At 38.5% G+C, this 17,349-nt stretch overlaps 1 long non-coding RNA gene across 2 annotated transcripts in view; it reads left to right on the forward strand.

Annotated features, from left to right (window-relative positions):
• Positions 1 to 13: 13 nt before the first annotated feature.
• Positions 14 to 17,349, forward strand: part of LOC135578607 (uncharacterized) — a 27,236-nt gene continuing 9,900 nt past the window's right edge. For both annotated transcript variants that reach the window (XR_010470543.1, XR_010470544.1), the window contains exons 1-2: positions 14 to 170; positions 2,736 to 2,826. This is a non-coding gene — a long non-coding RNA (uncharacterized LOC135578607). The remainder of the gene's footprint in view (positions 171 to 2,735; positions 2,827 to 17,349) is intronic.

The following is a 17,349-nucleotide window of genomic DNA, read 5'->3' on the forward strand; positions in this document are numbered from 1 at the left end:
TCCCCTCCCCTCGCTGCCCCGCCCCACCCCGCCCCGCCCCGCCGCGGCGCCGGCTCTGCGCGGAGACGCGCCCGCGGAGGCTCAGCCCCACCCCGCGCCCGGCCTGCCCGACCCCGGCGCGTCCCGATGTGCTGCGCTTCGCGGGGCGCAACGCGGCGCGATGTGCGCAGGTACCGCGCACGGGGGTCCCGTCCCCGCGGGGCGGTGTCAGCCCCCGGCCGGGTCGGGAGGGCAAGATGCGCCCGGCCGGTTGGAGGGGTGCGGGTGGTTATCGCGAGCGAAACCTTCGGGTTTTCGGTCGGATTTCTTTTCAGGGGTTTTGTTTTCTTTTGTTTCAGGCTGTATGTGCTCACCTGTGGCTCCTCGCCTTGCGGGTTGCAGAGTGGCTTCAGATTAATAAAAGCAGAAATAATAATAATAATAATAATAATAACAATAATAACAATAATAACGATAATAATAATAAACAGAAATGTGGTCACACACACAGGAGATGGGCTTTCTGCAGAAACACTTTGCAACTGAAGACTTTTCAGCATGAGTGAGGAATGATATTTCTATTGCAAGCTAGTAGATACAGGGATTTTTATTTCATGCTTTGCTTCAGAAACTGTTCTGACTGATTTGTAACTTTTTTATCTGCCAATCATAAAGCACATCAAAAAGGACATCAAGTGGATTGGGAGTATTTGTTTACATTCAAATGCACAATTAAGAAGCAAAATATATTGAAAAAAACCTTCAATTTTCTCTCTGTATCAAGTTAATAAGGGGGATCAATGACCTCGTTGCATCTGAAAGCGTAAGACATTCGCCTCTTGAGGTCACTGATATTGTAGGTGGCAAGGAGGTAGGGAGAGGTGTAACTATCAGGCAGTTGCAGTGGGACACTTGCACATTTGTGTGGGCATGAAAAATGCTGGAATGGCTGAAACCACAGCCATGGTCACCACTAGTCATGTGTGCAATCTACAGAGGTGTGCGCCCTACGGACTGGTTGCAAACGAGTCCACCCTGGGCCCAGTGTGCTGGGAGAGCAAGAGGTGGATTGAAAGAGTTCCTTGGGCCTAGGGCACTGTGGTAACCTGTGATAACCCATGATAACCTATGATAACATACACAACTGTGTGCTGCAGAATTCCATTGCATGTTGGTGTTGCAGACTGGCTCTGTTGATGGTTGCACCGTAAATATAAACATTGCACTAGGCTCCAGCATACAGATTCAGTGGGAGCAGAGGAAATATAGCTGCAACATTCCCTTTTTTTTTGTTTGTTTGAACCGGTAAGGCCAAGTTTGTATTGAGAAGCAACGTCGTATCCCTCGTTTCATATCAGTTAGATTCACCTGGCATGAAGTTCATGTGAGCAGACAGCGAGAGCCCGCACCCCCCTGGAGTCCCCTTCAGCTGTGCCCAACCCTTCACTTTGCCATAGTGGGTTTCGCAGCTAGGTGGGAAGCACAGGGCCTAATTTCTGAATATTTTAATTCATTATGCTCTCTTCAAGTAATTGTGGACATGGAAAGGGAATGGATTTGTTTGGACCTGCAATAATTTCCAAACATAATAACTCAGAATACTAACTTTGTAGTCAGAACTTCATTTTTTGAGCTTTTTCATTCTTTGTTTAGTGTCAGTGTGGGACAAACCCACCTCTGTCAGAATAGATACCTAGAGCTGGTTGACCCCAACTGTCTCTTCCAAAGCCCTAATTAACTGTCTTAAAGCTCTGGCCTGACTTCGTACCAATCATGTTTTCCTCCTCCTACATGCCATTCAGTACTTGCAGTAACACACTGGACCCCTACACTGAATGTGAAGCTCCTTCTGTGGTTGTGAGAAGTCTGCAGGAGTTCAAAGAGTGGGCAAATACTGGCAAAAGACATATAGACAGGAATAGCAATGGGATGGGGTTGTGTTACCTGCAGCCCAGGACTGTTGGAAATGTCATAGCTGGCAGCCTTGTTCCTGCTTCTCCTGGGCGTCAGCTTATGGCCAAAGCTGCAGAAAGCACACTAGGCTGGATAGGCTTTTGATCTGATGCAACATGGTTGGTTGCTCATGTGCTCCTGTGCTGCCGTGAGCTTCTCTCAGAAACTCTGGAGCCTACTGTAGTGTCAGTAGTGTCAAAGTTGCTATGCTGTTCAAAAATCCGATTGGAAATTCCACCTGAGTGAGTAAATGCCTTTTTGTTGCAGCACTTTTTAGAGTCATTCACGCCTTCTTCATCACCAGGAAGCATTTGTGCAGCAGAGAGTTATTTGAAAATGGGCTGTCCTGCCCATCGAGAGAGTGGTGTTGTGTAACTGCAGTAAATCCCTGCCCTGTTTGCTACATATCCATGAGCCTATGAATGCATTTCAGGGCTTTTGTTTGAACATGAGGAATCTCTCATAACTAGAGCTCTGAATTAACTTTAGAATCAATCATAGAATCATAGAATTGTTTGGGTTGGAAAGGACCTTCAAAGGGCATCTAGTCCAACCCCCTGCAATGAGCAGGGACATCTTCAACTAGATCAGGTTGCTCAGAGCCCCATCCAGCCTGGCCTGGAATGTCTCCAGGGATGGGGCATCTACCACCTCTCTGGGCAACCTGTGCCAGTGTTTCACGACCTTCATTGTAAAATATTTCTTCCTCATGTCTACCCTGAATCTCTTCTATTTTAAAACTATCACCCTTTGTTCTGTCATAACACACCCTTCTAAAAAGTCTGTCTTCATCCTTCTTACAGGCTCCTTTATAGTAGTGAGATGCTGCAATAAGGTCTTCTCAGAGCCTTCTCTTCTCCAAATTTTCTTCCTTTGCAGTGCTTCTGACCATGGGTATGTATGGATGTGCTTATATTTAAAGTTTCTTTGAGGGAACTAGGGGCTAGAGTCAAGGATCAAGAATGTGAGGGGAAAAGCAATCCTTTGTTTCATGCTACTTTGGGCACAGAGAGTCTAGAAATGTCCACAACAGAGTCACATTATTGCAGAATGAATCCTCCAACAGTGTTAAGTCTAAATTTGACAACAATATTTACCATAGACTTGGGGAAAAAAAAAAAAAAAAAAGTTATTTGTAACTTTCTTAGCTTGGAGCCCACTTAGTATATGAGAATATTAAAGGCTCAGTGACCACATGAATACCTATATAATATTGGAAATGAATTAGCATTACTTTTGTATAGGGAAGTTATTTCTCACAAATCAAATGCAAGGTAATGCTGGACTCAGTAGGTGTATTGCTAAGTTACACCTAATCAGTGCAGAAAAGTTCAAAAAACTTTCTAAAGACCATTAAAAAAAATCCTAGTGAAAATTGCAATAGGAGGAGAGGTTTTACTGTGATCATAGGTTATTTAAAATGGAGAAAAGAAGAATTATACAAGTTCTGCATTAGAGGAGGTTGACAGCTGGAGCATGTCCATATATTCATATAAGATGTGGGAAGGGAGATTAACAGTAACAAAATAACATTGGAGGATAGCATATTCATGACAGGCAAATGTAAATCTGACTACCTGAAGTTACACAAGGATATTACCATATTAAGTGAATGGGCGATAAATTGATAACTGAAATTTTAAATTAGCATCATCATGGAAAGGTTAACTAAAGTGGTAAGAACAGAGTGATAGGCTCTAGCCTTTCTGTTACCTCGCTGAGAATAGATTTGGGATAGTTCTCTGGGAATATCATGGGCTCAGTGACCAATGTCAATCAAAGGGAAATAAACCAGCAGGAATTATTTGGAAAGAAATAGCATAAACCTCTTTATGTTTAATTTTATGTATTCTCTGTAATCACAGGTGCCTTCATATATTAAATACAGTTTGCAATTCCATTAACCCTTCATATATTAAATACAGTTTGCAATTCTGTTGACTATTCTATTTCATAAAAGGAGCAGTAAAAGAAAAAAATGGTACCAAAAAACAACAGGAAAAGATTGTGGTTATGAACACTAAGTGCAGCAGAATTCTTGAGCTTGGAATAAATAAGTTGGTGTGGTGTTGTAGAGGTCTACACAGTTGGTTATGATACAGAGATGTGTTGTGAAGGACTGCTTACTGTTTCTCATAGTCCAAGTACCAGAATAATTAGACCACAGATATTAAAAGCAGTGCCACCTTTGGTTCAGAAAGTTGTAAAATGCTTATTGCTGGAAGCTAGCAGGGTATATGACAGAAAGTAAATCCAATATTTTCTGATTTCTATTCTTTTTCTGTAAAACTCAGCAACTTTTTGCTGCTGAGGGCCACAGACTGTTGAGGTAGAAGAGCAAACCAGTTCTTACCACTTCCTTAGGTAGCTCAGAGTGCGTTCCTGGCTGGCTGTACTCAACTCATCACAATACACAGTGCAAAATAAAACCAACAAAGGAGTGGGAAAACATGGAGGCCACTTTTCCATGTGCAGTGGGACAGTGTAAACTTTATTAGTTGAGTAACCAAGAAAGCTACAGCCAGATGTTTATGTTGGAAGCATCCTTGGACGTGAAACTTGCTTCCTTGGTAGGCCATCTCAGAAGGCAGAGGCCCAACACATATTTTGGCCCAGGGTTTCTGTTACTGTGCATTGCTAATAAAACATGCTAAATGTTCTTAATTTAGGTCAGGCATACTAATTACGTTAAGGGTGCCTGAACAATAAACAGCAATGACCCTAACTGAGAAACTAATTAGCTTTGAAAATTTGGCTTTCTTCATCATCAAAGAAGATCCGATAAAGCTCATCTTTAATTTAGAGAATAATTATTATCAGTGCTCTGAAGCTTTATACATTACTCATTCCCGCACAAGGGTTGGATTGAATAAGGCTCTGGAGCCTGTAGCCTTATGCTTTTGCACTACTCTTTCTCTCAACATAAAAGGCAAGCATACTCTGAAATTTAAGATGAAATCTCAGTTTTTAAATTGCTTTAAATTAAATGTTTGTCTAAATTTTAAGTTATATCATTTTTGCATCACAGAATAATAAAATGCACCTTCTGTACTTAAGCCAGCTTTTCTTGTTTGCTTTGCCTTTTGCCTAGCAAAAGGTGCACTTTTCATGATCCAAGTGTACTTGTTGTCACAGCAGATATTGATTTTCATATGCTTTTTTGGAACCAGGAAATAATCAGATATTTCATGTGCTATTTCAGAAAAATGCTAGATAATTTCTTTCTTTGCCATTTAAAAATATATACCTCCAGATATTTATATAAAAAGATCTTTTTAGAAATTGATACATTTTAGTAAATATTTTTTGTTTAAATAAAATCCATTTTAATACTGATGATTAATGTCTAAATTAAATGGAAATAATTTATTTAATATTGTATGGGTATATTTGATACTTGGATTTTAAAAAAGTATCTTTGGGTGAAATGCTAGGAAAATAGTGGCTGCTGTGTCAGTTTATTTGGTCTGTTTATCTGTAAATGAGGAACTAGAATATTCTACCTCTAAGAAGTGACAATGAAGGAAACATTACGGCTTTTCTTGCCGTGTTCGGGCCAAACCCAAAACCAAAAGGAAACAAAGAGCTCACATTAAAAGTAGCTTCTTCAGAATTAGAACAAAAACTTGGTCCAAAACAAAAGAATTTAGAAGAAGGTGGCTGGTGATGAAGTATCATAAACTAACCTAATGCAGAAAATACAGTGGTAGGAGTTAAAATATGTCTTGTCAATAAGAAATTCAGTGCAGCTTTTTTGTGTGTTTAACAAGTTCCTCTAAATGCTGCTCTGTCCTCTTTTCTTTTGATATGAGAAATGACAAAGATCTACCATAGGTGATATGATCTAAACAGTCAAATGGTAGCTATGATAAGAACTAATGGTATTTATAAGCAAATAGTTTTCACTATTACCCAAGTGTAAGTATTTGCTTTCTAGAAGTGCACACACTTGGTCTTGAATTACAGGAAAAAGCATAAATAGCTTGCAGTGCAGAAACCCCTCACAGTAAAGGTTAGTGTTGTTTCTCAGAAAATCTAAAGTCATTACTCAGGGGCATTCGAAAAGCAAGAGGATTCTTAAAAATTATTAGGAAAGGAAGAGAGGATGCAAAATCTAAAACACAATCATGTCACAGTGTAAATCCACAGACTTATACTTTGAATACTGCGTGCTGGTCCAGTCATCTCAGAAAACAGCTATGGGAGGCAGAGAAGCTATCAAGAATAGAAATTAAAATGAGTGGTTTTCATATACTGAAACTAAATGTAATATCAGCAATGGAAGACAGTAGGTGGAAGGACAAAAGTGTGAGGAAAAGGACCATGACAGGGATTTGCAATGTAACAAGTGAAAATATAGAGAAAAATTGGGAATGTTCAGTCCGTTTCTTGCAAGCTGAGAATTTAGAATGTATCAAAGGAAATGGTCTAGCGGTAGAGATGAAACAAATAAAAGCAGGCACTTATATTTGTACAGTAAAACAAATGGTACCACTCAGTTCTGTCACATTATGAAGGGTAAAAGCATAAATATGTCAGAAAAAGGACAAGAGAAAAATAACACAAGGTGTTCTCATCATTGGTTGCTAGAGGTGCAGGTCTGAACCCTTGACTTTGGAAGTCCCTAAATATTGATTGGTAGAGTTGGACTGTATACGGGAAAAAGACCACACTACACACGCTTTACTTCTTATACTTTCTCTCTAAACATCAGTTAATATTTGCTGCGAGAGACGGGATTAATTTAATGGACCTTCAATAAGATGTAGTAAAGCAGTTGGATTTTTTTCTTTTCTCATAAAGTCTGTCTATTGAATTTTCCTAGAGATCTGACAAAGGTGAGGGTGTTAAGCAATATGAGACAAATGTGATTTCCTGCTTTTTAAAAAGCTCATAAGGCACATTTAAAGTCTCAATTTAGTTCTGTATCATGCTTTTTTCTCTGTTTTCCTAGTTACATTTAAAGAAAATTATCTAAGAAAGTAATGTATCTAAATTGAAAAAAATTAACTAAATTAAAATGACTTGTTGAATATTTTTAAACGGGAAGTATTTGTTCTGCACAGCTTTATTTTTCTTACGTCAAAGACAGGTAATAAAATTGCATAAGAGAGGCTGATATGGGAGTTGCTTGAGTATTATTCATCAAACATCTTTTTCATATACTATCTTCACTAATCCTATGACTCCTTTTTCCTCATGTGAAGTATCAAAACTGAAACTTTTTATATCCATATTCCTTGTGTGAAAGAGAACAATAGGTAGAAATCATTCAAAGAAGAGGTTATTTTGAAAGAACAAGAGCACTCCTCTAACACATTGGAGGGTTTTTATAGTCTGCAAAACAGAGTTGGATACGGGCTAGAAAACTCTTTGAAACTGTGAGAAAAATACATACTAGTCAGAGTTACGGAAAACTTTACATTTTCTAGACACAGTTTTGACAAGAAATCCTTACAGGTTACAGCAGTAATCAATACCATGGTAGCGGTTCAAGTATTCTTGGAGACTGTACCAGACAGATTTCATTACTAAGGTATCACTGAACTATAAATAGCTGCCATGTTATATTTAGTTTAAAAACAATTAATCTTAATTTAAGAGTGGGGACTGAGCAGTGAGAAAAGTTGTTTGAGAAAGTAATCTTGGAATGAGTGAGCACAGATAGATTTAAAACTGCCATGTTAGGTTCAAGTGCAGGGTAGACAAACAGGTCGGTAATAATCAAAGCCTCATATTTCTGGAGACCAAATGTTGAGGCTATAAAGCAACCAAGAGGCACCCATGGACTGAAATGTGAAAGATACATGGAATCACATGAAGATAAAATTCCAACAGTCTGCGCTTGAGTTTTGAGCAGGAGAAATGCGTAGATAGGAAGAATTATGGACCTGTGTGGACCACTAAACAGCTAACATGGGACATTGTAAGTAATCAGGAAATGAGAAGCTTATAGATCTATAGGTCAGGAAGTGCAAAAATATAGTGAGAATAGCAAAATATGCATCTGAGCTGGATCCTTCAAAGAAACTGAGAAGGTTTCTACCCACAGTACCATAGAGATAATATAAAGGGGACAGGTAGGGCCGTGTCCTGAGGACCAGGTGCTGAATAAGGAACATCAAATGTCAAAAATCTTAATACTTTGCCCCAATATTAATAGAAGAAATTATGTATGCAATTAAGGAAACATTATCAAACTAGGATAGGAAATGGAAATGATCACATCCATAGTGGATATAAAAATAATAATGTATCATGTGAAATCTGAACAGTCTGGATAATGTCCAGTAACAGTGATTTTAAAAGAACCTGCAGTTTTGGGAGTGGTACTTCATTCCCATGAGAGAACAGTAAGTGTGATAGATGTATCTGAAAAGGCAAAGTAGGTTATCCAAAAGAATTTTCCATTTATCCATAATACAATATGCTATTACAGATTTTGAAAGGAAGAGTAACCAAGAATGTGAAGTTTAAATAAGATAAATTAAAAATGATCTTGGTAAAGTTAGATTGTGTCATGTTATAGTATATCTTTCTTTGATATTGTTATAAATGGGATCAGTGCAGTCAATTTAATAATCTAGATTTAAGTAAAACATTGATTCAAATGAATTAAAATGAATATCAAAGGAAATTAACTGAAAGTGTGAATTAAAACCAGGACTATGAAATTATTAACATGCTACTTGAAGGGAAGACTACATTGATAAGAGAGATATTCAAATGGATAGAGGCCAGAAATTATGTTTTCCATGAACCAATCTTGGAACAAGTTCTGCTTAATATCGTTATTCATGATACTGCTTAAAAAAAATAGATTAAAGTTTATATTAATAATCCATGGTATGGATGATACAACACTTGAAAAATCCTGCCAGTGTTGATAGGAACAGGTGGGTCAGACATTGTGAACTGGAATTACAGGAGTAGGATAAAATAGCATAGTAGAAAGGAATGCACATTGAGACTAAATCCAGAAATTTTACTCTGAATTGAAAGCTTATCAACTGGACTTGGCACTTCAAGAGAGGGAACTAGATTTACTGACAAATCACAGGAGGACTGTCCAGAATGATGGGGAATCATTTCAAGATTAAAAAAAAAAAAAAAAAAAAAAAAAAAATCGAAGGAATTTTAGTGTTACAGTGCATAATGTTAGCAAGATGTTCTTTAAAATGTCAGTTCAAGTTTTTATCATCCATGCTTATAAAAGTATATATTATACATTTGAACAGAGATAAAGGCTAGTATAAGAATAGGAAAAGGTATTTTAGAAAGTTAAAAATTCTATTTAAGCTCCCAAGTCCAAGTTTTAGAGGAGGTATGATTAATCTTTAAAATTCATCTGGATAATCATCAGTGCTGGAGAGAATAATCTTAGAAAAGGCATTGGATCTGTACAGTCTGTGACTATTAAGAGAGTGAAGCTCTGTAGGTGGTTTTCAAATGAAGCAAAATAGGCAGGAGTCTTTCATTGTTTAAATATGATGCTTGTTAAATTTATGAAGTGTTTTACAGACTCATACATGCTTTGAATACACTGGTAATATTTGTTACAGAGTCTTTTATTGAATTCAGTTTATCCCATGGATCACGGGTTCACTTAATTTGTACATGAGATGGTAAAGAATTTTTACAAGTTTTGGTGCACAGCTTGGACTCCAGGGGAATCTTTATGCCCTTACTTTAAAGTCTGGAAGATATCAGAGACTGGCAAAAGTCAGGGAGGAGATGCCATCAGTCATTAGACTTAGAAACAGAAAGTAATTTTTCCTCAGTTGCCAGTATCGGAAGCCCTTTTTTTAGAACTCATGCTTTATTTTTACATCACTTTTCTAGAAAGCTTGATACTTTATTTCTTTGGATCAGATCATTTACGAATATTTCATGCTCCAAATCTTTCTTGTATCAGAGGCCAAAGCAACATTTCTTCTGTTTTCTGGTAGAGAGAACATGTCCCAAGACATAGGTTTTACTGAAAACCTAAACATCTTATAACAAATAGCAGGAAGTCTCTGTGATGTCCTTCAGTGGATGTGCAAGGAAGGGTAAGTGAACTACAGTTTATGATAGATTCTTCTGGAATTAACATCAATTACAGACTGTAATACCATTCTCCACTGTGGTGCTGGAGAGCTAGGTAGAGTTTACAACACAGATGAGTCTCTGCAATGCTATACTGCAACCTTCTAATGAATGCTGTTTTTAAAAGTTCTCTTAACTTGAACAGAAGTAATTTTGGGATGCCCAGACACTTGCTAAGGAATTTTTACTGTGGTGCTGTGGCAGTGTCTCAAAAAAAAAAAAAAAAAAAAAAAAAAATCCTCTTAGGTAACTGAACAAAGATCAAAACATATGTGCTGCAACTTTCAAAGTCAAGCAAGAAATAAACCAGCACATGTGGGCAGAGAAAAGAAAAAGCAAACAACAAATGCTGACCTTGCTGGTTTCTGATACTGAAATTTTTTGACATGTGAGAACAGTGACAGCAAGAAAAGCCACCTTGCTATTAAAATAAAGGACTTCATTGACACCAACTGCTTCCTTCAATTGTGAAGAAGTGAACCACATCTGAAGGGTGAACAGAGAATAAAACAACTTTGAAGAATATACCGCTTTACTTTGGACACCAAAGAGAGTTTTTGGGTAATTTTGATTACTTTCATATTGAGTTGGCCAAGTATGTGTGATGTAGGTCAGATAACTGTAACAATGTTTTATCCATGTAACATCTGATACTGATATTTTTCCACTTTAATGTATAGGCAGGTATTTCTATTTATTGTTGAAGTTTCAGGGTCTTGGAAATGTCGTCATCCACATGTAGGAGTGGATGATATGTCAGAGGGCCATGCTGCCATCCGGAGAGATCTTGACAGGCTAGAGAAATGAACCAAAAGGAACCTCATTAAGTTCAACAAGGAGGAGTGCAAAGTCCTACTGTGTCCAGTCCTGAGCTCCCCAGTACAAGAGAGACATGGACACACTGGAGAGAGCTCAACAAAGGTCTGCAAGGGTGATGGAGGGACTGTAGCACTTCACATATAAGGAAAGGCTGAGAGACCTGGAACTGTTCAGCCTGGAGAAGAGAGGGTTTGGGGGAGCCTGGTCAATGTGTATAAACATTTAGAGGGAAGGTGCAAAGAGGACAGAGCCAGGCTCCTTTCAGTGGTGCCCAGTGACACAAGGTGAAGGGATGGCTCCCTAAGGTCTCTGCATTCTGAAGCCTGGCTGTGGAAGTCTCAATAGTTAGGACTCTACATGGCTTCAGGTATGAAAACCCCTCCCTGCTGAAGTCATTGGCAAAAATCCCATGATTTCACTCACAGACTTTAATTGTAGCATTTGTTTGGTAAAACACAATAATATGGTGGAGCAACCCTGAAAGTTTCCTTAGCTCCCAACACCACAGAAAGTCAAGCCCTAAGAGGACAGATTTAGAAGGCAGCAGAAACGGGACCGGAACAGTGTGAATGTAATACTACTGCTGTGATAGAAGTAATGCTATACTATTCTGTGAAATTATACTGCTGATTGTCCTTAAGCAAATATTCTATAATGACTAAGTCTTACTCTTGACTTCTTTCTTTCTCTCTGACTCTCTCCCATTCCATTTTGCCTTCATATTCTTGCTGATTTACTATATGCACACCTGCATATGAATATTAACAATTTCCTTTATGCTTGGCAAATATTGGGCAACTATTTAGACAGAGATTATATAATTAACAGTGTGTTATTAAGGATGCTTTTAGAATGTGTATTACTGTATCTTAATTTCCAATTGAAGCATAACAGTAAATATTAGGACATCATTTTTAAAAGCAAATATTGATTAACTAAGAAACTTTTTCTTATAATGCTTTAGCTTTGATTATACTCTGCATAGCAATGTAGTAACTGGTGCAGTGGTGATAAAAGGAAGATAATAGAATAGCAAGATTCTGATGTGGACAAGGTAGAACAAAAGCTAAGAAGATTTATTACCAAGAACCTAAATCTACACATACATTTTAATGATACAGAGTTCTGATCATAATATAGAATCACAGAATCATAGAATCATACAATAGTTTTATTTGGAAAGGACTTTCAAAGGTCATCTAGCCCAACCTCCCCTGCAATGAGCAGGGATATCTTCAACTAGATCTGGTTGCTCAGGGCCCTGTTCAGCCTGGCCTTGAATGTCTCCAGGGATGGGGCATCTAAAACCTCTCTGGGCAACCTCTTCCAGTATTTTATGACCCTCATTGTAAAAAATTTCTTCCTCATTTCTAGTCTGAATATCCTCTCCTTTAGCTTAAAACCATTACCCCTTTTCCTGTCTTAGCAGGCCCTGCTAAAAAGTCTGTCTCTGTCTTTCCTATAGGCCCATTTTAAGTACTGAAAGGCCACAATAAGGTGGCCTTATTCCCCAGAACCTTCTCTTCTCTAGGCTGAACAACCCCAGCTCTGTCAGCCTGTCCTCATAGGAGAGGTGTTCCAGCCCTCTGATCATATTGGTGGCCTCCTCCGGACCCTCTCCAACAGGTCCACGTCTTTTCTATGCTGAGAACTCCAGAGCTGGATGCAGGACTGCAGGTGAGGTCTCAGCGGAGCAGAGCAGAACAGAGGGGCAGAATCACCTCCCTCGACCTGCTGGCCATGCTGCTTTTGGTGCAGCCCAAGACATGATTTGCCTTCTGGGCTGCAAGCGCACATTGCTGGCTCATGTCCAGTTTTTCATCCACCAGTACCACCAAGTCCTTCTCCACAAGGCTGCTCTCAATCCCTTCATCCCCCAGCCTGTATTGGTTCTGGGGTTGCCCTGGCCCAGGTGCAGGACCTTGCACTTGTCCTTGTTGAACCTCATGAGGTTCAACAGTAATAGTTGTGATATAACTGCTATAAAAGTAATGAAAGAACCTTGCTGTAACACAGCAAAAGGCAGAAGTGGCAGTTTGAGATTGAAAGCTTGCCAGAACAACTATTGTTTACATCCACTTAAAGAATCAAACACAATTTGTTCAGGCAAATGAGGGACTCTAGTTCAAAGTAGCATGTTATTATTTTTCTGGGAAAAGATTTGGCTAAGTTCCTAATACATTAGTCCATCATCCAGACTGGTTTCTGTTGAAGACAGAACTATAATCTATGTGCATATCATTGAACTGTAGACATGTTCCCCTGTTCTCTTTCCTACAGCATCAAATGAAAACTTTTTCTAGAAGATCAACTTTCCTGGAAGGGGAATGGTCTAAGAGAAATCTCAGTATTTTTATATACATAAGTAATATAATGAAAAACTCGGCAATTGCCAAGGAGAACAAAAGCCAGAAAGAAAGTGAGTCACAACCATTTGGGATTTTATGTGCAAATGCAGAATTACCCTAGAATGTTTTTCTGTCTTTTCTTGTTCTGTGTAAATTGGTTATTCAGGTCATCTGATTATTTGAACAAAATCACAGTTAATTTACCAAATGGAAGCATGAATTTAACAAATGCAAGTATGTCTTCAAACCTTAATTTTCTTATAATCAAGAAGAAAAACTGTTAACACTGTAGAGAAATAGTCATCTTGTGGCATTTATATACTGTGGCATGTCGGAAAAATAAAACAATATTACAGACACAACAAAGAAAGTAGAATGGCTAAGCAGGTTTTGAAAATATGACTACATCTGGTACTATTTTTGTAGCTATATTGTTTTGTAATTCTATTACTACATCTTTTACTGCCACATCTAGTCTATTTCCTTGTCTTGCTGGATGCAAGTATCCTAGGAAAGGGTATCTATAGGTGTGTTAGAGAGAGTTATGCAAATAGTGTGAAGAAAATGAAAAATATGCTACAGAAGTGTGATGCTTCAGCTAATGAATTACATGCATTAAACTAGCCTTCAGTCTAAAAATAGTCATTTACATTGGTAACAAAAAGAAAAAGGCTTTTCCTTTGGCAGCTGTGCATAGATGTTTTAATTCTATCTTCATTCTATTTTATTAATTTTTGAGTTTTGCTTTGTCATCCATAGGTGAAGGTAGCAAATGGAGATGTTGGCAGTGAATTGTTTTACAGCATTTCGTATTTTATTAAAAGAAAATAAGCAAGTCCCAAGGTTTCTGTAGCTTCTCTTGACTGATGCTTGGAAATCTGTACAAATCTAACATACTTCTTCATTTTTCTCTCACATAAATATTTAAAGCAGCTTCCTAGGACATGTTTCCTGAGTGTCCTTGAATATGCACTCCTGTTGGAACAACATAAACCTCAAGGGCTTACTTTTTCTTTTCTTATTCCCCTGAAGATTAGTAGAATATGCAGATACAAAGAATTTCTGAGATGTACAACCTTAGGAAAGGTCTCCGTGCAGGGGATTGGGAAAGGGCAGCAGTATTTCTTGTGATTGAGGAAACAGAAAACTGTTGAGCTCAAGGAGAAGAAAAAGGAGGGAATAGAAAATTTTTAAACCCAAATTCCAATGTTGTGCTACTGAAACCCAAAATAAAGCTTCTGTGAGTACAACTAAATGACAGAATGGCAGCAATGCAGGCAGCACCTTGAAATACTGCCAGTATTTTGGCTGTCTTGCTGTTACTATTCTGTATGCATGTAGAATTGCTATGAAAAAATACGGAAAAAGTTTGCAAAAGAGATACTGTTTCAAAGAATATGGGATTAAATGATTTGGGCTTTCCTGGAGTGTTAATTAGATGGTGATTGAGATGAGCACTCTCTTTATCTCTGTTCAAAAGTATACATTAGTGATCAAACAAAGTTATGTATCGGTGTGACATGTTTTAGAGGAAAGTGTTTCAGAAAGTTCTAGATCTAATTCCATGAAATTAAAACCAACCAAACAAACAAAAAACTTGATTTAATCTGTACTATGTAAAGTTTCATTCTGTGCTGTGAAATTAACATTTTAAGAGAAAGTCTATCCTCTGTGATCTCATTAGGGCTAGTACACTATCCACAACATACACAGAAATTGTATACCTGATCAGCCAGTGTTTCTAACTGAAAACTTCCTACTTAGATTGTTTACATTTGGATTCTTCTCAGTTTTCTGTGGCCAGTACAAAATACATGGAATTAAGATATTTAGAGAGATTACTTCATTTCAAAATAAACTTTTTCCATTGTTGATTTAAGAAAAGCCAGTAGATAATATATCCTTTTGGAGGTCTTAATCTTGGTTGAATGCTTGGATGTTGGGTATAACCAGTAAAATCTGTACTTTTAGAACTAGTATAAGTCTTTAAGATTATTTGGATGGTTTACCTGACTCTTTAGTTGGGTTCAGCACTACAAAATAGGGTTTGCCTGAATTGAATCTAGTCATATATATGTGATCAACACTAGTCCGAAAAGGGGTGCAGTCTGAAAACATAACATGGAGTCCTTCTATATACCATCCATTCTTCAAGGCCAGCTATGACCATTAAAGTATCATCCAACAGGAAGACAGGGGAAATGAAAGCTGCTTAGTTGAATTGTATTGAAATCTGAAATTCTTTATTCTTATGCATATCTCTGAAACATTATTCAAGGAAATGTAGAAATAATTCAGAAGCTAAACCAGTGTTGGCATAGGTATTCAGAGTCAATCAAACGGAGTCTCGAGACATGCATACCTTCTTAGAGAAGTATGGAAAGATGTATTATGTTGTGTAGCTTACATTGAAAGCCATGTAATATCCTAACTGGCATACATGCAACTGTATGGATGACTTCGCTGGTGTTTAGGGCATATTGATCTCCTACCAAATTTTGCTACATACAGGAATAGATGTAGGATATTTCTTATTCAACTGATTTTCTTTTCAAATTGCACCTATTCCTAAGTTTTCAAAATGCTCATTGCACATCTGGCTTTTGGAAAGAGCAAAGTACATACATAGGGTGACAAACTTACGGGACAGTATAAAACAGCCTTTGTAAGAGGCAGAGGAAACAAATGACTCTACAACCCTGTGTACTCACACTGAACTTGGTGGCTGCATGGTTGCCTCCGAAGAATCAGTCCAAATCACTGGTCAGCAGCTGGCTTTGGTTCCTTTTTGTAAGAGCATCTTGCTCCACTTATCTCAGGCTTTGCCCAAAGGTCAGCAGCCCAGTTCTGTCCCTGACCTGCCAACCCAAGCCTCACCCTTTCTTCTTGCCCATGGCAGGAGCAGCCCCATATAATTCATATAACCCTCCCACAAAACTCCATATGGGAGGTTGAGTTGGCTACTGTATGTGAGGCAGGTGCTCCAGATTTTTAAATCCGATCAGCTGGTAGGTAAGTGAAGGAGTTTTCAAGGGCAGAAGTGAGAAGAGAAAAAGAAGGTTCTAGACCTCTCTGGCACTTTCTACAGCCTCCTGAAGCCTCCATGTCCTGTTCCAGGGCTCTCCCCAGCTTCATACCCTGGAAAGTCACTGAGCTCTTCCAGCACCCAGAATCATCACAGGCCTTTCCTGTTCCCTCCAACACAGCTTCTGGAGCAGCCCATCTGTCTCAACCCTGCCTCATCACACACAGCTGTCTCTTGAATCCCTATGAGCCTTCTTACCTCACCAGATCTCCAGTGTCTGACCAAACTCCCAGGTTCCCCCATCCTAACCCACTCATATGTGAAATGCCCTTTGCCACCGCCTAGTTTTGCCTACATTGTTAAGGTGCCTCAAGCCAGTTCTGAGATTAATTTTCAGATATACATGCCCTCAGACATGTTAATGCCCAGTCTTTATCCTACCATAGTTCAGATAAATCATTGTCTCAAAACAGCATTCACAGAACTATGAACCATCCATTTTGTTCCCAGTCACCTGAACTTACTAGAAGCTTTTGACTCTGGTGCATGTCAGTTTGAAAGGCTGGCCAAGAGTCTTTCTTCTGCACTTTAGATACTAAAGTCACATTGAGTTGTGTTAAGTTCCCTCACTACTTTGTAGGGTGAGGTGGGCCCCCTGCAAAAAGGTTTTATGGTGAGGGGATTTACCCATGGGAGATGCTCTTCTTTGCTCTCAGTCGCTACTGGCCTTGCCTAGGGATTACAGCTTATTGTCCTCTATTAGATGGTACAAGACCAGGTAATTCTACCTTTGCTTACTTGGGGGAAAATGGTACATAAAATGATATTTTTACTTTTATTTTTGCTTTTTAGTAACTTATCATTCTTACTTTCCCTGTCATTTTGCACAGAAGCATCTTGTACCCAGCTCTAAAGCTTTTTCAAACTTCTACTTCTGTCTTTATTGCTGTCCTACCATTTGTTTTTGCCCTAATATGACCTTTTTGCACTGTTCCATGTATGTCTGTATCAATTTCTTCCAGGGCTGGAATACTATCGTAATATTAGTTGTGATATCTGAAAAGAATTGACAATTAATAAAGGCTAGGGAAATTACCCCTGGAGACTTTTAAAGTTTTCTTCAACTTGTACCATATT

Source organism: Columba livia, chromosome 2 (assembly GCF_036013475.1).
Source record: "Columba livia isolate bColLiv1 breed racing homer chromosome 2, bColLiv1.pat.W.v2, whole genome shotgun sequence".
In the NCBI taxonomy this organism is placed as follows: Eukaryota; Metazoa; Chordata; class Aves; order Columbiformes; family Columbidae; genus Columba; species Columba livia.